The sequence below is a fragment of the Antechinus flavipes genome, chromosome 3 (assembly GCF_016432865.1).
Source record: "Antechinus flavipes isolate AdamAnt ecotype Samford, QLD, Australia chromosome 3, AdamAnt_v2, whole genome shotgun sequence".
NCBI lineage: Eukaryota > Metazoa > Chordata > Mammalia > Dasyuromorphia > Dasyuridae > Antechinus > Antechinus flavipes.
Window position 1 is genome coordinate 394,905,436 of NC_067400.1, and position 13,890 is coordinate 394,919,325.

Genomic DNA, 13,890 nt, shown 5'->3' on the forward strand with positions numbered 1-13,890 from the left:
TTTGTAGTGGATACAATGTTTTGTGTATAAATTATCATTGGTTAGGTGCTGCAGACAGACTGCTTATAACTCAACATGCATCTCAGCACTGCCCCTCATGTCACCCACTATTTTGCTTCTTTGGATATCAAAGTGTTCCAAGATTCTTTGTCATATGGAATCAGTAGAAGAAGAATGATGTTATAAGATATAATTGTTAAAGTTTGGGATTTTTGGAGGTGTTGCAAAATTTCCCAGATGAAATTTAGCTTATTCCCTTTTTCCTATTCACTTCTGGACCCAGTTCATTGCTCATCTACTGGAGCAAGGCAAATGTACTAATATTTCTTTGGTCTGGAGCTGGGATTTCCTAGTTAGAAGGGACTCCCTGTGGGAACTGTATCTACTGATGCAACTCTGTACTATGAGTCTTAGTTACTTTGAGTAAGAGCTTAAATGAGTTTGTCTAAAGTAAAGTATGACGAGTTCAGATCTCTGTGCAGCCATGATCAACTCTCTCTCTACATCGGCTAACAAAAATGACTCAGCCTTGCCTTTTTAAATTTGCACCAATTATACCTTTCATTGTCACATCTTTGTCTGAGTGGACTTGCCACTGTCTCCAGGCTGATATTCATAATGTCTCCTGTAACAGAATCTGGTTTCTGTCTTTATTTTGCCTATGTGTCATTATACACAATGGTAATACTTTCCCCCTAGTTTTTATAACTTTATCTTCATGATTTCCTTTTCTTTAAGTTTTCTCATTACTTTAATAAACATTTTCCTTCTTTTCATTCCTCACAGGCTCACATTGTCTATTGTATGAGTTGCTTTGGACACTTGTATGCCACATGTGTAAGCCTTACCATTGTTCAGTATCATTGTATCAATTTACCATTGTCCTATAAATTTATGCCCATTCTTTCCACAGCTACCCTTTGTATCTGTGGGAGAAATTGTGCAGCTATTGTTCTTACTGTGAGCTATTTGTGTTTAGTCACTGATTATTAAAGCTAAACTCATTGTGGAGAGGGGAGGTGTTGTGCTTATGGATATAGTTTTAGGAGTGCAGACTAAATTTGGGAAAATAATATTAGCCACCCTTTAGGGAACTCAAAATGAAACATGTGAGGGAAGAACTGGAAAAGTAACTCTGGAAGGATATGTATTCTATATGTTTATGATAATTAAAATAAGTGAATACATGGAGAAATAAATAAAAAATTTAATAATATTTTCTTCACCCTTTCTATTGTTAAATTTGAATTTATTGTTGACTTGAAGATACTACCACTTTCCCAAAACTGGCAGTTTCAATTTTTTGTCACAACACAACTGTGAGAATTGAAAGAAATCTTAGAAATCATTTAGTCTAATCCCCTCTTTAAATTGATAAGAAAATCTTAGTACTAAGAACTTACTTGCTTAAAGTGATGCCTAAAATTATAAAGCCAGCAGATGACATAAATCGGATTTAAATGCAAGGTCAATGACTCAAGTTCAATGCTCCTAATTCACCCTTGAAGACATTTTTAAATGGTTTATGCATAAGAGGAGGAGGCCTTTATTAGTAATGTCCTCCCTGCATCTGTCTTTTCCCCATCAAAAAAAAAAAAAAGTAACAAATATGTTAACTGATGGTCAAGACAACTAATGGAATTGGAGGACTTTGAGCTACCTTCAAACTTTCCATAACACTAACCAGAGCTTTTGAGTCTCAACATTGTAGATGACCTCTAGGGTAGTTTGTGTTAACTTTGTCCCATGTGGAGTGACATGGGGACCCAGATGTGAGCCCTTTGGTCAAGGAAGATAAAACAACAGTTTTTGGATATCTTGGATATCAAAAGCATTTCTTTTAGAGGAAGAATCCGAAGACTCTTGCTTCTTACTTTTAATTTCCTTACCATTGTTTTTATCTGCTTTTTACTTTGCTGAAAAAAATTTAAACTAACTTTTGGATTACTTTTTACCTGGAACTTGTGGGGAGTTTTATTAATGGGGTAGTTTATCTAAACCCTCTGGCTCTGAGTGATCTATTGCACCAGATGTGAAAACACCACTAAGGGACAATAAAGAGAAAAAAAAACCCATCAACCCAGTTTTGAAATGTTTGAAATAATTTATTTTAAATTACCAAAGAAGCTCAGGGAAAATGGAAAAAATAGTGTTTTATAGCTTGGGGATGTGAACTACACAATACTGATAAAATATGAAGTTAAAATAAATTACAATAAAATAATGTATACTGCAGTCTCATATTATGAAATCAGAAATGACTATTGCTTTGTGTTTATTTTAATATGGAAAAGGCTTTTCTGGTGGAGAGGGAAGCTGCATGAGAGACATTTTGTAGCAAGGTCAAGTGAAGGAGAATACATGTCACAACTTCTTGAGTTAAGATTTTTCTGCTTAATTAATTTAGTCTTGAAGTTCTATTTAGGGTGCAGCTCAGATACTATCTTTTTAACTGACCCATCAACTGTTGCAGCCCTCCTTCCTGAATGACCTTATATAGACCTACCTATAAAGGTTTGTATTTTTAATTTTACATTTCATATGTTATATGTGCATATACATTGTATGTATGTATAACATGCATACATACACTCACATATGTTCTCATATTTCCCAGTAGAATGTAATTTTATTGCAAGTAAGAATTGTCTGCATAAAGTATACATTTTGTAATTTTTTTTATATAGCTTTTTATTTACAAGTTATATGCATGGGTAATTTTACAGCATTGACAATTGCCAAACCTTTTGTTCCAATTTTTCCCCTCCTTCCCCCCACCCTCTCCCCGCAATGGCAGGTTGACCAATACATAAATATGTTAAAGTATAACATTTTGTAATTTTTGTTGAGAGGTTGATGCTTTACCTTTGAAAGTAGCCCAATTCCAGAACTATTTGAAGAGCAGTTAGTCATTCCACTCTTTACACACTGTTGATGCTAGAGGAAATCTATCGCTCAGTAACAGTTAGTTGTGTCTTTAGCTTTCAATAGAGAATCAAGTTCTTTTCATCAAAAGCATTTTTTAACTCAAAACAATACCTTTCATGGAACTGAAATGAACATCAAAATCTGTCAGAGAGTCGCAGAGAGTTTGGGTAGTTTTCTTTAAAAAGAAAATACAAATAATGCTTATGATAGAATTTAAAATGTATGTTCCTATAAACTACAGTGGACACTTAAATAGCCCTTGGTGATTTCTTCCAGCTGAGTGGCTGAAGTCTTGTCTTTTTTTTTTTTTTTTTAATTTGGGAGGGGAAAGAGGGTGATCCAATTTTAGCAAAATTGTAATTGATTTTCCTGGGAATCTGGTAATTGACTCTGGCATTTCAGCAAGCTTCTGAAGTATAAGTCACCCAAGAGACCACAGTCTTCAGAAATTACAACCTCCTTACCACCAAAAGAAAAAAAAAAAAAAGATCTAGCTGGATTATGTTTCTCCAGATTGAAAAGCACTATAGCAAATTACTAATCTTTCTCATTTTCAAAATGAAGTCAATGGAACTCTATTAACACCATGACTGGCTAAGGAGTAATTCTCCTTCAAGACTCCAGCATCTGTTGTTTATAAGAACCATTGTAGGAATATCTGGCAGGGCCCAACCTTGTCCACAGTTTGAAACAAGTTTTTTTACTTTCATTGCTGAGGTGGCACTTTTACCTAGGAACACCTAAATATTTTTGTGGGGTTCTACAGACACTGAATTTTATTTTCATTTGTTTCCCTTTCTTACATAGCAATTTATCTAAGTTTGTGTGTGTGTGTGTGTGTGTGTGTGACCGGGGACAAACATAGTGAAGAAAATTTGTCAGGTAGAAAAGTTAGCATTTCCCTCCCTTAACCCTCAATTTAAAGCTGTCTCCAGATTCAATGTTTGATGTGCATCCAAACCAGAAGTGAAAACTCTCCCTTTGGCAGGATGCACCCATAGCAAGTGCCCAGACACCCCATGGTTGGCACTCACTCATGGAAATTTTAAGCCAGATAATCACAGTTTCCTCCCACGTAACTAGGGCAGCTATTCAAAGGATATTGGTGCCAGACTAATTTAAGAATTGATAGGAAACACATTTTAGCAATAAAAAAAAATGAGCTTCCCAGCCAGGAAATAAAAACAAGAAGTGGCTTTCCCTAGTATAGCCAAATGGAACATGGAATAAAGTGTGGATACAGCACACAGGGCCTCAGCTCACTGTTATTGAAAATAGGAATGCTGGAGGGTCTGGTTTCATATCCCCCCTTTTAATCTTTCAGCAGGACAAATCTGCAGGTGCCACCTGCGACCAAGAAGGTTGATTATCTCAATTTGGAGCAAGATCATTAACGGTAGGAATCTGCATGATTCTGCCAAACCTGGAATTCTGCCCAAGATTTTCACCACATTCTTTTATCAACATTTCCATTTTCAGCAGGTAGTTCTGCTCTAGATTCATGGCAATCTGCAAGATAGCTTCCTTACCAGCCATTCTAAGAACAGTAGGAATGGCTATTTTTTCCAATAGAGTTGCAGATGTAAAGAGAATGGAGAGGTCATTCTGAGTCAGCCCTTGAAAGTAGTTAAAAGAGAATATTCAGAACTTCAAAAAAAGGATGTGGACCAATCATAGAGGCTCACCTTTGCTGGTATTTGTTTCTTGTCTATAGACCGCATTTTCACGCCAAAAAGAGAAAACCTTGTTTCTGAAAATAGAGTTTTTTAATACCCACCTTTGATGAATTGAGAAAAAATACTGCTATTTTCTAAGGAATATGGGCAGAGCTATTACTTTCTATAGCATTGTATAATATTGAAAATAGATCTAGGGGGAGCTGGATTTGAATTCCACCTCAGTCACTTACTTGCTGTGACCTTAATGCTAGTGATTTCCTTCTAAGTTTGTCTCTGGTCATATTTGTTTTATATATATATATATATATATATAACATTTATATATATATGTACATATGTATAGGAAACACCCATTTAAACACATATACATACACTTATACATGACCTACAATTGTATCCAAATTATCATGAATAGGTATATACATATATATGTATATATACATATATTATAAATATGCATACATATACTTATATAATCCATAATCTATATATTATACATAGGAAACATATATATATATATGTTTTTGTATACATACATATGTATTCCCTCTAAGATTGTCTCTAGTTTCTTATATATAGATATATGATCCATATATGTATACACAGTACATATATGTGCACATAGACATGCACGTATCCTGACATGTATGTACCCTGACACATGCATGTTAATGTCTATATACCTATATGTGATACATTGGAGAAATTCTTAGAGGGAAGTCTATAGCATTAAGGTCAGTGTTAGTAGGTGTATTCATGTATATATACACATACACACATATATCTAGTTTACTTCTAATTGTTTGAATGTTACCTCTGTTATACTATGAGCTTCTTGAGAGCAGTGTCTGTGTTGCTTTTGCCTTTCTTCTTATCCCCAGTGCTTAGCACAGTGCCTGGTACATAGTAGGATCTTAATAAATTCTTTTTGACTTGATTTGACTCTCTGTGATCATGAGTGAGACAACCTCTCTAGGCTTCAGTTCCCTCATCTGTAAAATAAGAGTTAGACAGGGTGACCTCCAGAGTGCCAAATGCTCTAAATCTCTGATCTATAATCCTATGTCATTACCTCAAATAGAACAGCATATTTGTGAGATATCTGTTAGGGGAATAAACCTGAAATGCCCTTTAGACTTACCTTAAAACCGCATTACATATAAGATGAGAAAAAAGATTCTGGGGAAGAGCTAAAGACCAGATTTCCTGCCCAGAAAGATGGTAGATTAGTTGCTCCCTACAAAATTTCTCAGACATCCAACCAGCAAACAAAGAAATTAAGAGCCAGATGTAGTAGTAGAGTAACAGAACTAATCCTCCAGATAAGAAGATAAAATAGTCCTAAGAATGATGGTAGGAAAAAGTACACATTTTGTGCCTCCACATATCTCCAGAAATAAGCAAGAACTATATTGCATATTGGGAGTGATGGAATCTTTAGATTCTCAATTGTTTTCCATGATTCTGTAGAAAGGACATGGATTCTGTTCAGTCCTATGAAGACAAGGAGAATAGAGAAAAAAAATCTAAAAGCAGGCCTGGACAGGCTAATTATATGAGGCATGAGGGAAAAATAGATTGAAAGCTGAACTGGGACCAGTCCTGAGGTTAGTAGTCCATAGGTTTCTCAATGATTCCTGGGCTTTTGTGACTGCCCAAACACGCCTATCCTTCCCATCCTGTCTGCCTCCCATCCCCACCTCACCTCTTTGAAGCAGCTGATGGCTTACTAGATACAAGCGAAAGTGGTTATTTTTGCAGGCAGATTGTATAGAAGTAACAAGGATCTTCTAAAAAAATTTTTTTAATTTGAATGTCATAATGAAAAGAAATAGTACAAGAAAACTCTTCAGAAAGAAAATAAAACATCTATTGAGAAACTTTACATATCACTGCCAAGAAAGAAATCTCATGTTTCAAATTCCTTGACATGTAGAAATTAAATCATTTCAATAACAACCAATTAATATTTTTAATTGTCAGGAGAAAAACATCCTTATATAAAAGATTAGTCTGTAACTTAGAATCTTAGAAAATTTCTGTGTCACTGCATTTAGTGACTTGCCTATGCTTATATAATTTGCACATAAGAGAGAGGACTTGAACCCAGAATTCTCTGGCTACAATTTTTTGGTTGCTGTTGTTCAGGAACCCCATTTGGAGTTTTCTTGGCAAAGATACTGGATTTCCTTCTCTAGCTCCTTTTACAGATGAGAAAATTGAGGCAAAGAGGATTAAATGATTTGCTCAGGGTCACACAAATAATAAGTGTGTGAGGTCAGATTTGAACTTAGGAAGATGAGTCTCCTGACACTAGATTTGGTCCTATCCACTGTCCACTGACTGTGCCATCTGGCTGCCTCTCTATCTACAATGCAAGCTTTTTATCGCCTGTGCTATACTGACATTTAGAAATGACCTGCAAATCAACTGGCAAATCAAGATTTCCTAGAACTATGGTTTGTATCCTGAGTGATTGATTCTGAGTGAGATGAGCTGTCACAAAGAAAAGTTCAGGAGAGGAGTGAAGCCTATAGGTTGCATTCAAAGAAAGCAATCATAGCTATCTCTTTAGTAGTAAGATGCTGAATTATTTCTTTCTATGTATCCATTGGTATTATCATCCAGAAGTAGTTCAAATAAAGACCTCACCAATAGCACATTTAGCCAATCTCCATATATTCTGCAAAGGATTTGCTAGTATAAATGTCTGTCCCTTTTTGGACTAGCAAACAATAGAATATGAAGGCAAGTAAGAGAAACATTGAGATGTAAGGGTATTATTCTTTCAGATTTGAGTGGATAATTTTGCACTTTGTCAAAGATATAAGACTCTGAGTGGACTCATTTGTATCTTGTAAAAGGATATGAGGCTTCAAGTAACTGATTTGCATATGAAAAGGCCAGGAAAGAAGCTGAGGTTCAAACAGAGACAATGCATTTCCACAGATTGCCTCTGAAACCTTTCCTTATTCACTCAGTTTTGTGGATTGTCAAAAGAAAATCAGAATTTTTAACAATTGGGGAATTGAACCTCAGAAGAAAATCAGAAAATTTAACAATTTGGGAATTGAACCTGATTATTACCTAATCCTCAGAGATGAATATTTGGGAATTATACTAATCACCATAATTTAGGATGAGTTATTTCACTGAAAAAGGCCCTGGACTAGGGAGTTATCAAAAAGAAAGATCCATTTCTCACCTCCTACTTGGGAGACTATGAGCCTCACAGTTGAGATCTTAAAAGTATTAAACTAGGGAAAGCCTCTAACAGTATTAGGGTAAGAATCCTTGATTTTTCTGAAGGAAAAAGTAGGTACTCTCCTTTCCCACTTCCATAAGAATTGCAACTAGATTAAAATGGAGGTAGTGAAAATTACAGCTCTTTATTGAGTCCAAAATAATCCGTCTGAGATGTCTTTTCATCTGAAACATTGTACTTTTTGAGGAGGAAGTCCAGCTTAAGAGTAGAACAAGAAGAGATATCAAGAATTTTAAAAAGTGGAAGGAGTTTGGAGCCCTGTAGTTTCACAGATGTGGGTTGCCTTAACCATATGTATTCTTTACATTTGTGTAATACTGCTAGCATTTTCTAAGTTTTTACTCCATCTTCCCCTGAATGAATGGTATATGTAATTGTGAGATAATGCATCTTGGGTGTGCAGAGGGACTATTTTGTGACTTGTTATTTGTCATTTTCAAAAAAAAATGCCTTTGCTTTGGAAATAATTGTATTTGTTGCTTGCTTGTTAATGGGAAGCACATCAATGGGGGCTTATGATCTATAGTCTTAGGAGTATGTATATGTACCCCTAGATCTCCAGATAGCAACTTCCTTCTGGGGCTCTGATCCATAAGTATGACTACAAGTTGGGAGAGTATTTCATTCTAATGACAGGAATCATTATTACTGTTGAGTATTTTGTATCTTCCTCAGCACTGTTCATGGTTAGGATTGAATCAAACTCAATTTCTTCTTCAGTCCTCTAGACAACATGAGTTGATAATTAATTTCTAAAATTATGAAATTAGACCTGTCACACCCAGTTCTTTGCATACTTGCTAGGAAGACCATGACTGGTAGTGGGAAATAGGGCAGTAATCATACTTCAGAATCCTCATTGAGTATGGAGCAAAAAAAGGACAGAAAATATAAAGGCAAAGGGTGAAAAGGGTACAGAGTATGATAGGGTAGGGACAGAGGATAAAATGGTGAAGGCAGGCAGGGTGAAGAAAAGCATGGGAGTGAATGACTCACATAACTTTAGATTGACTTTGGGAGCATTCATGTAGTATAACCCTGAGGGCTTGGGGAAGGAGCTTAAATTCTCATTTTATAGGATTTGAGAGGGGGTAACAGACTACCTCTGAACAATATCATCTTGAATTAACTGTGCCATTTTGGAAGTAGTTCATTAACATATCATATCATCTCAAAGCCGTCAGTAAAACTTTAAAGTTAATATGTCTACATCATCTCAAAATTATCAGTCTCTTTTGGTGTTCTATATAGATATCTATTGGTCTGAGATTTACAAATCATAAGACCAAAAAGATAGCATGTATCTAGATGGCTCCTTATGATTCAGCACATACTATTAGCATATGAATATGGGTTAATATATGATACATTGTAAATTATGTTTCTTAAATCTTTTGAACAGTTTGTGATTTCCAGGTTCCCCCTTTCAATCTTATTTCCTGATGTTGCCTTTTAATTTTAGCTACTTAGAAACTTTCTTTAAAAACAACAACAGAGGGACAGAGCCAAAATGGCTGAGAGTAGACAGGTCTTTGAAATCTTTCTGGCTTCCTCAGATCAACATCAGATCAAGCCTCTGAAAAGATTTTGGAGTGACAGAATCCCCAAATATTTTGAGTATAACAAATTTACAGCACAAGACATTTTGGAAGAACTAAAGTAAAGATGTCTCAATCAGGCAGAGGGCAGAATGGAGTGGGGAACAGCCTTGCATAGGCACAGGTGCAGCACAGTGTAGAGAAGCCTAGGGTAGAGAGACCAGGGTGGGCTGGGGGAATCTAGTGGGAGGTTCTTAGCCAAAATACAGCAGAATTTGCTACTCTGTCCTGGTTCATAAGCCAGTGGATCAACTTAGCTGTTGGACTTCTAACATACTACAGAAGGCAAATAGTGAGCCCTGAATCCCAGCATAACAAGCAGAATTTAGCCATACCCAGTCAGCATGGGAAGGAAGCTGGCAACATGGGCCCCAAGGCAGCATGAAGCCATAGTGGCTTGTAGAGGAAGCTTGGGACAATCTCCCCCTTTGCCCTAAGAAGAGATTTCAACCTTTAAAAATGAGCAAAAAATCAAAAAGAGCTTTGACCATAGATAGCTTTTATATAGACAGGGACTTCAAAGTCTGAGGTCACTAACGGCAAAATGACTCCAAATGAAGCCTCAAAGAGTGATATAAGTTGGTCTCCAACTCAAAAGATTCTCTTGGAAGAATTCAAAAAAGGATCTTAAAAGATTTTGAAGAAAAATGGGGAAAGGAAATGAAAGCTTTGAAAAAGGAAACACAGAAATTGTCTGAAGAAAACATCTTCTTAAAAAATAGTTTTGGTGAAATGGAAAAAGAAAATAATTCCTTGTAGAACAGAATTTGCTAAATGGAAAAAAATTCAGTGGACAAAATAACAAAAAATAAAACCCAATTCATTTAAAAACAACAACTATATTTACTAGAATGGGGGGAGAGAAAGTGGTGGTCCAAGGGATCAGAACAAGATACAATTTTAATAAATAGCAATTGTAAGGGGATTAGAAAAGTTGTGACTCTACCCAGCTCAAAAATTTGAAAACTAGGTAACTTTAAAACCTCAGTTAAAATCCAGTCTCATGAGCTTACTAGCTGTGTTACCTTGGGCAGATTTAACCTCTGTTTTACCTCAGTTTCCTCATTTATAAAATGAGAATTATAGGAGTACCTACCTCTCAAGGTTGTTGTGAGGATCAAATAAGATAATATTTTAAAGCACTTAGATTAGCACATAGCAAGCACCATATAAGTGTTATCTATTTTTATTTTATTTATCAATTTACTTTTATTTCTTTATTTATATGTATATTTATAAATGTATCTTTATATTTATTTATGTGTATTTAGAAATTTATTTTTATTATTAGTTATGCCTTTATCACTTAATGTATTAGCATTAAGGATTTGGATAGTAAAGTATTTCAAGTATCTTAAAATTTAATGGAATATGATTGGAAAGCATACAAATTATAAAGACATGATCACAAGTATAAAAATGATTTTCTAGTGACAGTATTAGAGAAATGAGTTTGTATGATTGTGAATTTTGGCATTGTGAAAAGAGTGCTGAATTTAGTTTAAGAAGATCTGAGTTTATATTTGTGGTCATATGAAAAGGTGCTCCAAATTACTACTGATCAGAGAAATACAAATTAAGACAACTCTGAAATACCACTACACACTTGTCAGATTGGATAAGATGACAGAAAAAGATAATGATGAATGTTGGAGGGGATGCAGGAAAACTGGGACACTGATACATTGTTGGTGGAGTTGTGAACAGATCCAGCCATTTTGGAGAGCAATCTGGAACTATGCTCAAAAAGTTATCAAACTGTGCATATCCTTTGATCCAGCACTGTTTCTACTGGGCTCACATCCCAAAGAGATCTTAAAGGAGGGAAAGGGACCCACTTGTGCAAAAATATTTGTGGCAGTCCTTTTTGTAGTAGCAAAAATCTGTAAACTGAATGGATGCCCATCAATTGGAAAATGGCTAAATAAGTTGGGGTATATGAAAGTTATGGAATATTATTGTTTTGTAAGAAATGACCAGCAGGATCATTTCAGAAAGGTCTGGAGAGACTTACATGAACTGATGCTGAGTGAAATGAGCAGAACCAGGAGATCGCTATACACAGCAACAACAAGACTAAATAACGATCAATTCTGATGGGGGTGGTTCTCTTCAACAATGAAATGATTCAAACCAATTCCAATTGTTCAATGATATAGAGCCATCTACACCCAGAGAGAGGACTGTGGGAACTAAGTGTGGATCACAACATAGCATTCTCACTCTTTCTGTTGTTGCTTGCTTGCATTTTGTTTTCTTTCCCAGTTTTTTTTTTCTTCCTTCTTGATCCGATTTTTCTTGTGCAGCAAGATAACTGTGTAAATATGTATACATATATTGGTTTAACATATATTTTAACATATTTAACATGTATTGGACTACCTGCCATCTAGGGGAGGGGATGGGAAGAAGAAAGGGATAATTTGGAACAGAATGCTTTGCAAGGGTCAATGTTGAAAAATTACCCATCCATATGTTTTGTAAATAAAAGACTTTAATAAAAAATAAAAAAAGAAGATCCGAGTTTGAATGACAGCTCCTCTACTTATTACATGTACAACACTGGACAAACCACTACAGCTAAGTGGTGCAGTTTGTAGAGTGTGGGACCTAAAATCAGGAAAAGCTGAGTTCAAATCCTGTCTCAGACACTTGCTAGTTATGTAATCCTGGTTAAACTACTTAATCTCTGCTTTATAAAATGGAAATAACAAAAAAGAAAATAAATAAAAATAAAATGGGAATAATTGTCATTATTTCCCAGGCCTGTGGTGAGAATGAAATAAAATAATTTACCTAAAATCCTTTGCAAACCTTAAGAAACAATATGAATTCTAGCTACTATTATTAACCTTTCATTGTTCCATTTCCTCATCTGTAAAATGAAAGTATTGAGCTAGGTGACTGTCAATGACTCAGACTAATGCTAAAACTCAAGTCTGATGATGTTACTCCTTCCGTAATAAAATACAAATAACCTCTAGGATTAAATATGAAATTCTTTATTTGGCAATCAAAGCCTTCCTAAACTGGTCAGTCCCTCCCCCAGTACCAACATTCCAGTCTTCTCACTTACCTCTGCATGGTTTTAAACTAACCACATTGGCCCAGGGTTGCTGTCCCTTGAATGAGATTCCTCTTCCTGACTACAGGAATTTCTACTGTCTGTCCCCCATTCACAGAATGTTCTTCCTCCTCATTTGTCTTCCCTTTGTTTCCCTCAGATCTCAGTTAAAATTCCATCTGCAATAGCAAACTTTATTAATTCTAATGCCTTCTCTTTTATGGACTATTGCCAATCTAACCTGTATATACCTTATTTGTATATGGCTGTTTGCATGTTGTCTACCATATTTGATTATAAATTCCTTGAGAGTAGAGATTGTAAAGACAATCTTTACCTTTGAGTCAACAGTGCTTAGCCTAGTGCTTGGTCCATAGGGAATGCTTCATATTTATTGACTGCTCTGTAGCCAATAGATATAAGTTTAAATTCTGGCTCAGCAATTTATGCCTGACACCTTGAGCAAATTAATGAATTCCTTTTGAACCTCCATTTTCTCATCTCTAAAATAGGAAAATTATAATTAGATTATCTTAAAGATAATTTCTAATCTTAAGTCAATGCTTTTGTGCCTGGGTCTAGCTAGCAATGATGAACTGATAACCCTTTAAGTTTACCATATGTATTTGAATTTTTTTTAAAGAGAATTTATATTAATCTAAATGAATTTCTTTTTCTTGGTTAGTTGTTTCCAACTCTTCATAACCCCATTTGGGGTTTTCTTGGCAAAGATATTGAAGTGGTTTGCCATATCCTTCTCTAGCTCATTTATTTCTAAATCAACGGATTTTCTAACTGAAAACTTGTTTCACAGTGGCTAACATAATAGGAGCTTCTATAAGGAAATGACAAGAAATGAATGTAAGGGATGTTTGTTTATAGAAATTATTTATAAATCTCATATTTCTAAGTTGGGAACTGGCTATAGGCAAGCACAAGAAGTTTGATATTCTCATATTTTGAATCTTAAAGTGACACAGATTTTTTAAAAGTAAAAGGCAAGGTGGTAATATAACTGCCTTATTCTAAGAGACACAAGTCACTCAAAAGACCTCCAAAATACATTTTAGATAACCCAGTAATGAAGTATAAGAACACTCAAAATTAATTATTTTTACATAGAAATATGTCCAGAAAAGGGTAGCTAAATGGCATATTAAATAGAATACCAGATTTGAATTTAGGAAAACCAAAATTCAAATCCAGCCCCAGACACTTATTGGCTGAGAAGTCACTTTACTCTGTTTGCCTCAGTTTCCTCATTTGTAAAATAATCTAGAGCAGGAAGTGGTAAATCTGTCCAGTATCTTTATGAAGAAAACCCAGTACCAATACCAAAGAGTCAGATATGACTGA